Source organism: Camelus dromedarius, chromosome 26 (assembly GCF_036321535.1).
Source record: "Camelus dromedarius isolate mCamDro1 chromosome 26, mCamDro1.pat, whole genome shotgun sequence".
In the NCBI taxonomy this organism is placed as follows: Eukaryota; Metazoa; Chordata; class Mammalia; order Artiodactyla; family Camelidae; genus Camelus; species Camelus dromedarius.
The window spans coordinates 11,288,697-11,304,371 of NC_087461.1; the positions used below are offsets into that span (position 1 = coordinate 11,288,697).

Sequence of the window (15,675 nt, forward strand, 5' to 3'; positions counted from 1 at the left end):
TTTTGTGAAACACAAAGCATGGTGTCTTACCCTAACTGCATCAGCTGTGCAAATGATAATAATAATAGGGAATCTTAATTGTAAATCCACATCATAATGGTGAATGTCCAACTTCAATCTTCCTCTAGAAAGGAAGCTAGCAAAAAATTTTTAATATGTAAAAAGGAAGTGAACTTCGGTGGTGTAGTCAATTCCCTCAATGGTTTGGAACAGAGACGTGGATACTTACTTCCAAGATATAAAAACCCCATTTTCAGCACTGACACACAAAACTGTATTGTACATTTTGGGCTCTTTTGGGAATTATGGGAGAACTATTTTATTTTTTATCACTTGTTCATTACTAATACATTTGGACACATGGACATATGAGAAATGTCGTAAAACCTAACCATATCTGCTAATATACTTAATACTATATTTCAAAGAGCTAGATTTACAAACTAAAATTGTTCTACTGGTATATAATGAATATCAGCAGACTGAGAAGAAGAATGTTATACTGAGGTAGCGTTAAGAGTCAAGCTAAGGACATAACACTGACATAGTCTACACAGCACCAATGGAAAAAAATCAGTAAATGAATATGTAGTAGAATTAAAAAGAGTGAAAACAGAACAATCCATATGACAATATTCGCTTTTTAATTGGGTGATTTTAAAGAACAGTGTTAAGTACACAGACCTGTTCTTCACATCTTTTCTTTTCTAGGTCTACAGATCAAATGCTCTGCAGAGGCCAAGAGAGTTAACCCACTAGTGGCCTGAGCATCAGTTACTGGGCATCTCAAATTCAACAGGTCCAAAGAGAGGTCACCATCTTTCCACTCCTCCTATCTGCCTCCCCCATAACAGCAGCACAAGCCGGAAACCCATTTTCTGTCATTTTAAGCCCCTTCTACTCCCTCACTAACTCACCAAATTTGCTCAACCCACCCCCAAATCACTCCTGAAATTACCCTCTCCTTCCCTGTTCCACTCCCATCCTGTTACCAAAGCAAAACACGCGCAGTAAAGCCAGCCTACTGACACCAGGTTGTGAAGGAAGGTGCAGCGTTTACTGCAGGGCACCATGCAAGAAGCCTGGGACAGCCGGTGCCGAAACACCCGAAGTCCCCATCGACTTCAGGAAAGCATTTTTAAAGGCCAGGTGAGGGAGGGGCCTCAGATACTGTTATTTAGACACTTCAGGGAGGAGCTGAAACAGAGGATTCAGGGAGGGGTCTGTCCCAGGAAGGCCCCAGCGGGTCCTGATTGGTTACAATCATCATCCCTGTCTTGCTCACCTGGACTATTGCAACAGTCCTTAACTTACCTCCCTGCATCTTCGTTTGTCCTCTGCAATCAATCTCCAGCCTGTGGCCAAAATGACCTTTCTAAACTGCAGCTCTCCCCGGCTCCCACAGGGTAAAGTCCGACTCTTAGCATGATGGACAAAACTGCACCCCTCAGGGCCTGCTGCCAGCTCACCTGTTTTGTGCTAGCCTTCTCTCCCTTTCCCCACCAGACTGGGCATCGTACCGGTGCTGGCACGCAGCACACCATTTCCCGGAAGCACATGGTGATCAGGCCTCCGTGCCTCTGCACTTGGAACTCCTAGGCCAGCTGGGGAGCTCTTACTTGTCAGTCTCCTGAATGGCATTAGAACAAGGGGGCCTGGGTCTGCAGACCGGCTCTGTCACTTAGTAGCTTTGTGACCTTGAAAAAGTTTCTTAAATCCTTTGCCTCAGTTTTATCATCTGTGAAATGGGCCAAATAATAATGCCACCTGAATTGCCATGAGAATTCAGTAAGATAATGCATGTAAACAATTTTGGATGGTGTCTACAGCGCAATTTGCTCCCCATCTGTACTTTATCTTAGCATTTGTTGTTCTTGTTACTGTTTGTCATTCAAACCCAGATGCCACGTATTCTGGGAAGCCTGAGCACCACTCTCCTACCCATCCCCCTTCCAGTGCTGGCTTCTTTCTATACCTTATAAACATTCTTTTGGGGTCCATTTATTTATTACTTGTTTTTTGCTTACTAATTTTTATGTTCTGAATATGATGGGTTTATTTTCCTCCTAAAAAAACAGCAGAGCAAAGATGCATCTGACAAGCTGGCCAAATCATCTCCTTGATGACACAGCATAAACCATCCTGGGGAGTTCATTTAAAATCCCACCAGGACTGTGCTGAGACACTGCACACACCCCGCTGTGCTGGACCTGCCTCTAGGGTGCGCTCAGCCCCTCTGGACTTCAGGGCAGGGAGGGCCACACCACAGTTCTTCAGAAGAACAAAAAGTTTCAGTTTTGACATTACAAAAATTAATCGTTCAGGCCCAAACGCATTGGATTCACTTCTCTTCATCTTCCAGAATGTTTCTGATGTTTTACTAGTGTTTACTGAACACCCTGGACTCAAGAATAGGTAAGCAGAAAGCAGCTGTTTTTTTTTTCTCACCACCCCTCCAAATATAATCTCCTGCCTCATGTTTTTCCTCTTAGAACTCTCAGAAAAGTTCCATGCCTTTTTTTTAAACTCTCAGCAACAAAATTGAATTTAAAAAAAAGGAAGAAAGCAAGAGCCAAAAAACCCCCCAAACCCCCCTAACTCAAAATCCCCAAATCCCAATCCAGCCTACTCTTCTTACCCATCAAAGCTCCTGACCTTTCCCAGTTCTGGCCTCCCTTAGATTGGCAGCCTTCAGGGAAGAAGAGCGGTTGGGCCTGGCTTCGCTTTCTAACATCCAGAGATTTGGTCAAACACCAGCCTAGATGTTATGAAGGTACTTTTCATGTGAGATTAACACTGAAATCAACAGACACTGAGTAAAGCAGACTACCCCACTGCAGGTGGGCCTCGTCATATCAGTTGAAGGTCTTCAGAGAAAGACTGAGGTCCCTGGAGGAAGAGGGAATTCTATCAGCAGAGTGTCTTCGGATTCAAGCTGTAACATCAACTCTTCCCTGGGTCTCCAGCCTGCTGGCCTGCTTTGCAGGTTTCAGACTTGCCAGCCCCTACAAGCATGTGAGCAAACTCCTTAAAATAAATCTTTTTCTGTCTCTTTCTGTACATACATCCTATTGGTTCTCTTTCTCTAGAGAGTCGTGACTAATCAACATCTACATCTAAAGACCACACAGTCACACCAACACCACCCATTCCAACCCAACACCACAGTGTTTATTATGGCTTGTCTCCTTTCCAGAGTATAACACCTTCTCTGGCAGTAAGAAAACTGGTGCCCATGATGTTCGATGCACTGACATTTGCTCCATCCTCCCTCATGTACCTAATATCCTGACCACACCGCACTCTGAGAGCTTGGTTCTGATGCAGGGAACGAGGAAGGGAAAGAGGCAGGAGTGTGTCTTTTGGTCTTTTCATTCACAATGGCAAGAAAATTTTGTTTTGGACTTTAATTCCTTTGGCCTTATAAGAATAATTAATATTTATATTAAAATTTTTCCTTTGACAGTTGAAAGTGAGAAGGAGTTAATATTTAAATCTGGGGCACAGATACTGGCTTTTTATTATAGAGTAATTTTATGATGTCATTTGACCTCATGGGCAAAATCTCTTGACAGACAAAATTGGTCAACACAGCTGGACATAATCTGGGGTAAGAAATTAACCAGGAAGTAAATTCTCAATATTGGAGACAAAGTGATCTCGGAGTTTAATGTAAATGATGCACTCTTCTAACCCACTGCTGAGTCTTCCGGGGCACCGGTGGTCTCAGGACCCCCAGAGGAGCATGGCTGTTATTGGTGGGGGCTGCATCACGAAGGCGGGAGCAGGGCTTTCCTCTCCAAGGCCGAGACACACACTGAGTTGATCACAGGCTAAATGGTTGAGCTCAATATGTTAAGTGAAGAAGAAGAACCCAGGGAACGTTGTTTCCTTCCATGTAGAGGGACATCCTCCAACAATTATCTGATTAAGACGTTGGAAGAAGGAACTTGGTCATATCTTGGCCATCACCTCCCCCTTCCCTTTCTCTTTGGGGGAGCAGATGCTCTGCCCCAGTGGGAACAGACCTCCCCAGCCCCGTGCTGCCTGTGATGGGAGATAATCTGCCAAATTGTGGGATTTAGCACTGAGTAGCCTGTCTTCTCAGTAAAACCAATCATCTCCATCTGCTGGCTCCCTGACTTCATTTTTTAACTGATCCAGAACCTAGGTGGGAGAGATGGGTATTATTTATCAAGTTTCATAGACACTCCAATAATACTTATCTTTCAAGGCTGCAAATCTAGGCAGGTCATGAAAGCTGCTTAGAATTCTACAACAATTCTTTGATGTCTTTGAGATAAAATATCAATTCCTTGGTTTCCCTTCCTGGATCTCCTCTCACCACTTTCTCCAGCCCCCTGTCTTCCAGTCCTAACAAAGACCTGCCAGTTCCCTGGCTGTGCCTTGAAACTTAATGCCTCTCTGTTGTCAGATGGGCCACTTCCCTGTCTTTCTCCTATTTTCCCTAAGCTCATCAAAATTCATCATCCTTTGTTGGGACCCAGTGTAAGCTGCCCCTCAATGGCATATTGATTACTTTGAATTAAAATTACTTAAGAAATGGTCAATGCAAGGGGGGTACTTTGACCCTCTTTTCTGTCTTCCTGAAAGCAGGAAATAAATCTCCCATAAGACAGGTACCCTCCCTGCATCTGGAGGTAGGTGCATACACTAATCACCAGAGAGGAAATTCAACCTGAGAAACCCACACTCTGTTCACATTCTTTATTTACTGGGCACTCAAAACCTGTTTCTTTGTCCTGTTAATCCCTCAGTGTATTGTTTCTTCATCTAAAAATAAAAGCTTCCTGTGTTGGCTACTTCTTAGGTCTCACTTTTGTAAGACTTCCATGTGCACAAATGAAAATTTCTTTTTCTCCTGTGAATCTGCCTTGTGTCAACAGTATTCTAAATCCCACCAGAAGAACTAGAGAGGGGTGGAGGGGGAAATTTCTCCCTCCCCCACACCTTCAAGGCTTAGCTCAAGAATCACTTCCTCTTAAAAGTCTCTCTTAACTATCCTTCCAAGTAACCAGGCAGCCATCAGGTGCACACCTCTACTACAAGCTGGAATTGCTACATTTCTTACCTTCCATGACCCTAGATTATGAACCACTTGAGTGCAAGGACTGTTTTTACCTCTGCCACAAAATCAGATGATGGAAAAATACCTGAGCAAACGAACAGTTAAAGCACTCAACATCATGCATTGCCTTTGATCTATGTAGTGTTTACTAAGAACTCATGACCCACGTCCAGTACTGTGGTGTAGACCAAGTTTTCTTTGCATCTTTCCTGGTTATGTAATTTTTGAAAGATGCTAAATGAGTAAATCCTAAAAGTTCTCATCATAAGGAAAAAAATATTTTTTAGTAACTATATGAGGAGATGGATGTTAACTAAACATATAGTGGTAATTATTTTGCAATATGTGTAAGTCAAGTCATTACATGGTATCCTTTAAACTTATAAAGTGCTTACATTGATTCTATCTCAATAAAACTGGAAAAAGTCAGTGCATCCTGAATACTTTAAATATTTTTTTAAAAATTTTTCATTGATTTATAATCATTTTACAATGTTGTGTCAAATTCCAGTGTAGAGCACAATTTTTCAGTTATACATGAACATATATATTCATTGTCACTTTTTTTCTCTGTAAGCTACCATAAAATCTTGTATATATTTCCCTGTGCTATACAGTATAATCTTGTTTATCTATTCTATAATTTTGAAATCCCAGTCTATCTCTTCTCACCCCCGCACCCTTGGCAACCGTAAGTTTGTATTCTATGTCTGTAGTCTATTTCTGTTTTGTATTTATGCTTTGTTTGTTTGTTTTTAGATTCCTCATATGAGCGATCTCATATAGTATTTTCTTTCTCTTTCTGGCTTACTTCACTTAGAATGACATTCTCCAGGAGCATCCATGTTGCTGCAAATGGCGTTATGTTGTCGGTTTTTATGGCTGAATAGTATTCCATTGTATAAATATACCACTTCTTTATCCAGTCATCTGTTGATGGACATTTAGGCTGTTTCCATGTCTTGGCTATTGTAAATAGTGCTGCTATGAACATTGGGGTGCAGGTGTCATCCTGAAGTAGGGTTCCTTCTGGATATATGCCCAGGAGTGGGATTCCTGGGTCATATGGTGAGTCTATTCCTAGTCTTTTGAGGAATCTCCATAGTGTTTTCCACAGTGGCTGCACCAAACTGCATTCCCACCAGCAGTGAAGGAGGGTTCCCCTTTCTCCACAGCCTCTCCAGCATTTGTCATTTGTGGATTTCTGAATGCTGGCTATTCTGACTGGTGTGAGGTGATACCTCATTGTAGTTTTGATTTGCATTTCTCTGATAATTAGTGAAATTGAGCATTTTTTCATGTGCCTATTGATCATTTGTATGTCTTCCTTGGAGAATTGCTTGTTTAGGTCTTCTGCCCATTTTTGGATTGGGTTGTTTATTTTTTTCTTATTAAGTTGTATGAGCTGCTTATTATATATTCTGGAGATCAAGCCTTTGTCGGTTTCATTTGCAAAAATTTTTTTCCCAATCCGTAGGTTTTTTGTTTTACTTATGGTTTCCTTTGCTGTGCAGAAGCTTGTAAGTTTCATTAGGTCCCATTTGTTTATTCTTGCCTTTATTTCTATTGCTTGCGTAGACTGCCCTAGGAGAACATTTTTGAGATGTATGTCAGATAATACTTTGCCTATATTTTACTCTAGGAAGTTTATTGTATCTTGTCTTATGTTTAAGTCTTTGATCCATTTTGAGTTGATTTTTGTGTATGGTGTAAGGGAGTGTTCTAGCTTCATTGTTTTACATGCTGCTGTCCAGTTTTCCCAACACCATTCGCTGTCTTTATTCCATTGTATATTCTTGCCTCCTTTCTCAAAGATTAGTTGACCAGAAGTTTGTGGGTTCATTTCCGGGCTCTCTGTTCTGTTCCATTGGTCTATATGTCTGTTTTGGTACCAATACCACGCTGTCTTGATGATTGTAGCTTTACAGTATTGTCTGAAGTCTGGGAGAGTTATTCCTCCAGCCTCTTTCTTTCTCTTCAGTAATGCTTTGGCAATTCTAGGTCTTTGATGGTTCCATATAAATTTTATTATGATTTGTTCTAGTTCTGTGAAATATGTCCTGGGTAATTTGATAGGGATTACATTAAATCTGTAGATTGCCTTGGGCAGTGTGACCATTTTAACAATATTGAATGAATACTTTAAATATTATTAATAGCATTATTTCTATTTCATGAAAAATAAATATAAAAAAATACACAGCCAACGGTCTGCTTCAGGAAGACTCCTCTCACTCCCGGGGCCTGGAACTAGAATAAGGACGGATAACTTTTCTCATGCTCCTGGGATTTTGAAGTTTCTCAGAGTCACTAGGGAGACACTGCTGGTGGTTCTGGTTACGTATTTATCCTGCATGTTACGAGAGGACTAACAAACCAGAGGGCATTTTAAGAGCATGAGCAGGTTGCTGAGGAATCTGGAATCTTCTTCATATGAGGACAAATGAGGGAGATGGTGGCCCAGCCATAGGGGAGAAGGCACGAATAACAGGGTTTTCTCCAAATATCCAAGTGAGGACGTGCGGAAAAGGAGTTAGTTTCATTTCCTTTTCGTTCTGAATGCTGATTATGGTCACACCAAAAAGGAAGGCACTCAGATAAAAACTTAGATATTAAACTTTGCATTTTTCTGTAATCCATTTGAGTTTAAGGCTAGTCCTTTAGGTCTTTTTATAGAAATGTTATAAATATCATGCCACACATGAGGCACTCTGCACAGGGCCTGGGCCGCAGTAAGTCACTTAGTGACAACAGCTTTCATTGTCATTAATTATCTGCCTAGAGAGAAGGAGGAGGTTTCCCCAAGCACTGTCACTCACTGTTCTATAACTGATGCCCCGTCACCAGTGTCACCTAAGACAAAAGAAGGGGAGCCCCAGTCTACATTAGATTCAAGGAGATCAGGTACGCACAGGACAGTGGAGGTACAGCTTATCCAGGGCTCTCTCTGCTCCTCTGTATCCTCTCCTCAGTGTAAACATCCCTCCATCCCCCTCTCCTCCTCCAAACTCCCCCAATAGTCCATCACCTAAGGTCCTCTGTCCAGCCCAGTTTTACTGATGGAAGAAAGAATACCCACTAAGAAGGTAATGACTTCATTCATTAGCCCCCTGCTGGTAAAGGAGAGGGAGGTGATTTAAGGGAACGAAATGCTGATGGTTATATTTCCAGCAGTCTGGGGCCAAGGCTTCTGAACAACGGGAAGCCTTCTTCCCTTACTGTGCCACCCTAAGAGATCTCGTCCACACACAGAACCCTGCAAGAACACGTCAGCATCCATTCTATAAATATCCACAGGGCCCACTGGGTACAGTTCTAGGCTAGTCCCAAAGTATTCTATGTATAAGGAAATCCTCAAAGACAAATGTCATATGGTATCACTTATATGTGGAATCTTAAAAATGATACAAATGAACTTATTTACAGAACAGAAAGAGACTCACAGACATAGAAAATAAACTTATGGTTGTCAAGGAGGAGGGGGGAGGGATAAATTGGGAGTTTGGGATTAGCGGATACAAACTATTATATAGAAAACAGAAAAAAACAACAAGGATTTACTGTATAGGACAGGCAACTATATTTAATGCCTTGGAGTACCCTATAATGAAAAAGAATATGTGTGTGTGTATATATATATATATATACACATATGTAACTGAATCTCTATGCTGTACACCAGAAACTAATACAACACGGTAAATCAATGATAGTTCAATTAAAAAAAAGAGAGAGAGAGAGAAAAAAAAGGAAATCCTCAACATCCAGTATAGATGGAGAACAGAATAAAGCTGCGAGGTCTCCCTAAAATTCTCTTTTAAAAGATCTAGGAGACCATTATCTAAAGCAGCTTTCAAGCACATGCAGCAAGGCACAGGAAGTGAGCATCTTCCAAACCTGAAAGCAAAATTAAACATGACATGAAAGAAGTCAATCACACAAGAGCACATATTGTACAATCCCATTTATATAAAATGTTCAGAATAGGTAAATCTGTAGAGATAGTAGATTAGAGGTTGCAGGAGGTTTGGAACAAGAGACGGAAGGGAGAAGGGAGAAACAGGGAGTGACTGCTGATGGGTACAAGCTTTCCTTTTGGGAGTGATGAAAATGTTTTAAAATTAGATGATGATGATGGTTGCACAACTCTGTAAATATAACATCAGCCACTGAACTGTACACTTTATTTTTAAATTTTAATCACTTTTTCTTTGTTTGAGGGGGTTATTAGGTTTGTTTGTTTATTTATTTATTCTTAATGGAGATAACTGGGGGATTGAACCCAGGACCTCATGCATGCTAAGCACACACTCTCCCCTTGTACACTTCAAATGAGTGAATTTTATGCTATATAAATTATATCTCAATAAAGCTGCTGAAAAATCAATGGTTTCCATCTACATCAAAATAGACTCTTAAAATATGGCTAAAAAAGATTTCATTCTCTAAAGACATAAAATATAATATTTAGGAAAAATTTAGTTCCATGAAAAAGATATTCAATGTATGCAAATAAATTATGAAACTTTATTGAGATACATGAAGTAAGACATAAGTGAATCAAAAAATATTCTTGGATAGGAAGACTGACAATTAATTATAAAGGATACAGACTTCTTCCAAAACTCATGAATAAGTTTCCAACCAGTTTCATTTGAATACAAATGCTAAGGGAGGCCTTTATGGAAAAGAAGTAGATATAATTATTTTAAAATTAATCTGGATAAATAAAAAAAGCAAAGACATTTTTGGGAAGAACAACTAATGAAAAAAGACCCAAACATACCAGATATTAAAACGTATTATAATGCTAAAAATATTAAATACCAAAAAAAGCAATGGATAGATATAATACTGCATAGGTAATCTTAACATAGAGCCACAAAACAGCAGAAGTAACCTTGAGATAAATGATTATTTATCTGATTACTGATGTATGATGAGTGTTAAGTTAGTTAAACATGGAGGCCATCAATACCTTCACAGCCTACATAAGCAAACCTGTGCCTGTAAATGCCTCAAGGTTAATAAATTAATACCTGAGGACAACCAGTCACAAACAGCCAACTAGGCTTTTCCATAGAAGGCAAACACTTAAGCTACAGCCAATCAAATAATTCCCTTCCTTTGCTTCCACCTTTCCTCTATAAAAGTTTTTCCCCTGACTCCCATGTTGCAGCGCTCCTAACCACTTCTGCTCTATTGCTGCCTGACTTGAATCAATTTTTGCACAAATAAATTCATTAAAAATACTCATACCATTTATTTATTCCCTCTTGTTTTATTGAAATATAATAAACAGACAATATTATATTAGTTTCAGGTGTTCAACATAGTGGTTCAATATTTGTGTACATTACCAAATAATCACAGTAAGTCTAGTTACCACCTGTCACCATACAAACTTATTACAATATCATTGACTAGAGTCCCTACTCCTTACATTACATCCTCATGACTTATTAATTTTTGCTGAAATAAACTTAAAAATTTAATATGCCTCAGTTTATCATTGAATATGATGGAAACATCATATATCAACAGAAAAGGAAAAGATCCTAAACAAAAGATACTGGGAAAATTGCTTATTAATTTGAAAGCTAGTGACAGTCTCCCAAACTTTTACTCCTCCAGTCTTTCTAAGGGTTTTATATGTTCCCAAATCCCTCTGTTCTGAGGGACCCAGAGTAGTGTGTTTTCTTATCTGAATCAGAGCTGATACATTTCCAAGACCAAAAAAAGAAAAGGTGGTGTAAGTTTTAGTAAAATACTTTCTTCTATCTGCAAATAAAGTACTATATCACACAAGAAATTGTTTTAATAGTTAAAAAGATTTAAAACCTTGCTCTATAGCTTAAAAAAACACTTGTATCTGTAACCAGAATTGGTCTCCAGAGGGCAGCAGAGAGTCATTTACGCTTAACCAAAAGTTACCTCTTAACCAGAAGTGTGTGCTTAGGTTGTTTTTTTCAACACTCTTCTATTCTTCCTTAAGACTAAGCCTTAACAAACTGGGTGGCCAGGATTTGGAAGGCTGTCTGAGGTCAGGGATCAAAGTCATGCCAACAAGCCAAAGCAAAGATCCAAAGAATCACTCCTGTATCTTTAAACCAATTCTTTCTTTAGATAAACCAATGAACCACAATTAATACACAGTTGGCTAAGCGTATTTAACCAGCACACGTTTATGAAACACTGATGCATATAAAGCATTTAATCTTTTCAGAGTTTTCTACTCCTAGACATAAAGAAAGCACATAGAAACACTGACAGTCACTTATTTTGCCATATTTTTTGAGTATTTGATATGCACTAGAAGTTTATCAGTGATCCAGAAATTGTTGAAAACACAAAGAACTATAAAAGTGTCTCCCCCCCCAAAAAATGTTATTTTGACTTTCTCTTTGTAAACAACAAAAATTCTGGATAAGATAGGTGAAATGTGGGGGAGAGGGTATATAGCTGAAGTGGTAGAGCACATGCTTAGCATGCACGAGGTCCTAGGTTCAATCCCCAGTACTTCCTCTAAAAATAGATAAATAAATAAACCTAATTGCCCCCCCCACCAAATAATTTTTTTTAAAAAGGAAATATATTTCAGAATGAACCACAAATAAATAAATATTTTTTTAAATCAAAGGAAAATAAACACTAAAAAAAAAAAAAATAGGTGAAATGCTTCTATAAGCTGACAAAGTAAGGAATGATGAGGCTAAAATTGAGCGCAAAAAAAAAGTGCAGAAATCCAGAGCAGTAGGCAGAGCACTGAAGCTGGCCCGCCCTGCAGGGCACTGCTAGACCCGGTATATTTGAACTTTGGTTTACACCTCTTTACAGGGCACAGAGAAGAGACAGCACATAGGTCCCCCTCAAAGAGGTGATTCTGGAAAAGTAGGAGACCACTCCACCAAAGGGCCATCTCTTCAGCGTTAGAATGAACTAGAAGTAATCACCCTGAACCCTGTGTCTCCTCCCACCCAACTGAAAGTGAAATTGCCTCCTGTCTGGAAACTTGGCTCCAAGCACAGAGGAGGGAAGAATCTTCTGAGTTTTATAAGCAGGAGTTTTGTGACCTGCATTCATACCTCTGGGGGGTCTAAAGTGTCTCAAGCTGAGAATTAGGTTAAAGTGGTCACAGATCCAAGAGCTCACGGAAGCAAACAAATCTTCTTCACAGAAACCCATCCCCAATCCAGGCCTCAAAGAATTTCCACAGAAATATGAGTTCACAGTCAAAAATCATGACCCCGAAAGTAAATGACATACCGTGAGTGACAGTCAACACTAATCAGACCCTCAAAGACGGAAGGCATGGGAATTATGGAACATGGACTACCCATCAAGTGCATTTAAATATATTTATAGAACTAATAGGACATGTTATGGGCAAAGAGAAAGTCATTAAAAAATAACCGAACATAGAATGTCAGCAAGAAAAACTTCTAGTCATAAAAAACAAGTGGTATTTTAAAACTCAATGAAAATGCATAAAATAGCAATAAAAAGATGCAGTGGGGTTAAAAAATAAAGGATTAAAGTATACAAGAGCAGTAAGATAGACAGATAGACAGACAGATAGATATAAAGCCTTTATTCCTATCAATTTTTTGAGTTTAAAGGGAACAGACAAAGGCCCTAGACAAATAATGTTTCACTGTATCTGACTCAAAAGGAATATGAAACCCAAATAGTCCAGTAATCATTAGGTAATTGAATGGGGAATTCAAAATATGTCAGTCAATTAACCAACCTCTCCAGGCCCAGTTGGCTCCTCTGGCAAAATTCTAAATATTTTAGGAAAAAGTAGTTCTAATTTCACACAAACGCTCCTAGGGAAAAAAATGGGGGTAATGTTTCCCAATTCAGTTTGTGAAACTAGCATAATCCTGAACAAGAATAGTTAAAAAAAAAAAAAAGAAAAGAAAAGGACAACTCACCACATTAATGAATACAGATTTAAAATATCTTAAATAAAACACTAACACTGAATTCAGGAACAAATTTTAAAAACAAACAAACAAAAAGACACCTTATGACCAAGTTGGGCTTAGACAAAGAAAGGTTGATTTAACATTAAAAATAATTAATTTTACCACACCAATAGATTAAGGGGGGGGGGAAATTATATGGCCTCTCAGTAGATGCATAAAACCCCATATTTTACAAAATTAAAATGCATTCAAAAATTTTTTTAAAGTCTCTAGCAAAGGAAATAGCCTGATGGTATCTACAGCATTATGTGTAATGTTGAAATACTGTATTCATTCCCTGTAAGATTAGATACAAAATAAAGATGCCTGTTGTCATCAATTTTACTTAACATTTTACTAGATGCCCCAACAGTGCAGCTGGCAGAAATGAATGAATGAATGAATGAATGAATGAATGAAGAAATGGTGTAAGAATTGTAGGACAGCAAAATTTGCCATCCCAAAATGTGTCTCTTTGGCAAAAGGATTAACTGGGTTGATTATTTTTAAGAAACAGAAGACTCAGAAAGGTTTTCTTGTTACCTCCCCCTTAACTGCCTAAAGAATGTAGAGAAGGGGCCTGTTTCCAGAAAAGAGCTATCAACAGAGGTATCTGTAAAGAATGTGGGCGAGGTGTGGTGGGGGGAACTTGCGCAGGGCCTAGAATTCGGAGTCCACTCTGTGTCCCACTGTCTCTGTCTGGCCCAGCAAACATTTGTTTACCAAACATTTGCTTTTCCATCTCTGTTTCCTCCCTCCCCTTTGAAGTCCCAGACCGTACCCCTCAACATCCTCTTGTCTTCAGCTGAAGTGATACTTAAAGTGAGTTACTCAGCTTCCCTGGGTCTTTCCCACATGTGCATGCCACTAAACTTTTGTTTGATTTTCTCCTGTTAATCTGTTTCATGTCAATTTAATTCTTACAGCAGCCAGAAGAACTTAGAAGGGCAGAAGGAATTATCTTCCTCCCTAACACAGACTTATTTTAAAATGTATATGGAAGAACAAAGAGCTGTGAGTGCTCAAGCCACTCCTGAAGAAGGAAAGAAAGTGAGACAACTTATCTTACTAAACACCTAAAATTAAGTATTAATGTGAACAGAGAGGGTCATATTTTGCCTAAGATCACACAGCAATTAAGTGGCAGAGGATTCGAACCTGAGAAGTTGGACTCTGGAGTCCTTGTTCTGAAATGCACACTGTGCTAACTCAGAGCTGTTATGCTGTATCATGCTGGTAGAATCATAAGAGAAGTAATTTAGCCAACAAACATCATTAAGAAACTGCTTACTGATGTGAGAATTGGGATCCTGTCCCAGCCATCTACTTACTGCTACATAACACATCTCTTCAAACTTAGCAGCACCCAACAACAACTACTTATTGTGCTCACAAACTCTGTGGGTCAAGGGATTGGGACAGGAATAGCGGGATGGCTTGTCCTCACTCCATAATGCCAGGACCCCAGGTGGAAAGACGAAATGGCTGGGGGCTGGATGACCTGAAGGCTGGGCTCAGTTGGGCCTGTGGACCCAGTACCCACATGCAGACCCTCCAAATGGCTTGGGCTCTCAGAAGGAGAGACTCCAGACAGCAAACACTGAGGCTACAGGATGTAGTTCTTGTGCCCTTGCCTTGGATGTCACTTACTCCACATTCTGTCCTTAGGACCAAGTCACCAAGGCCAGATGATCTAGGGATGGGGAATCAGGCTTTACCTCTGGTGGAGGAGGAGCAAGGTAACCTTGCAGAAGAGCAGGTGAGTGGGAGACAGTGTCAGGGCTGCCTTTGGGAACACAATTTTGCCCAGAGTCACAGAAACTGTTGACAGAGCAATGGGGTCTGGGGTATTTTCAGCCTCAAGTAACTGAACATGCAACTAACAGTGCCTTAAATACTAAGGGGGTTATTGTCTCATGAAATAAAAGGGCCAGAGGCAGGGCAAGTCCAGAGTTATTTAGTTGCTCAGTGATGTCACCAAGGAACCCAGTGCTTCCTGTGTTTCCTCTCTGCTACCCTGTACACATCCAGAGTATCTCAGTCCTCAGTTTAACTGGCTACAGCAATTCCAAGCCTCAGAAGGAGACATAATAATGTCAAGCAAAACAACAGAGAGTGTTTTTTTTCTCATCAGTCTCTTTCAGTTAAAAAACAAAAAACAAACAAACAAACAAAAACCTCCTTTTCCAAACACAGTCAACTTATTTTCCGGTCACATTGGACTGGCCCTTGCCCTTGCTCATGTCATCGCTGAAAAGGAAGCTGAGAAAGAAAGGATCCAGCATTTTGACTTCGTAGTAAGAAGTGCCTCTGCTAATTAAAAAACAGGACGAGGAAGAAGAATGACAGTGGTGCCACCAGTACCAGCAACCATCCATCAGTTTAGTAGTTATTAGCCGCTTGCTAATTACATACCAGGCGCAGTGCTAAGAGGCGGGGCACACCAGCGAGTAAGGCGAGCAGCCCTGTCCTCATAGGGCTTACAGTCCAGCACAGAACAGAGACATGTAATGAGCAAACACATAATTAAATACAAATGCATCAAGGGCTATGAAAAAAGGTGTGCAATCAATGCACAATTTGCTGTAAATAAAATAACATATCTTTATGGGAATA

At 39.8% G+C, this 15,675-nt stretch overlaps 1 protein-coding gene across 6 annotated transcripts in view; it reads right to left on the reverse strand.

Annotated features, from left to right (window-relative positions):
* Window positions 1–15,675, reverse strand: part of C26H10orf67 (chromosome 26 C10orf67 homolog) — a 105,378-nt gene that overhangs the window by 69,858 nt on the left and 19,845 nt on the right. The gene's annotated exons all lie outside the window — the stretch shown is intronic.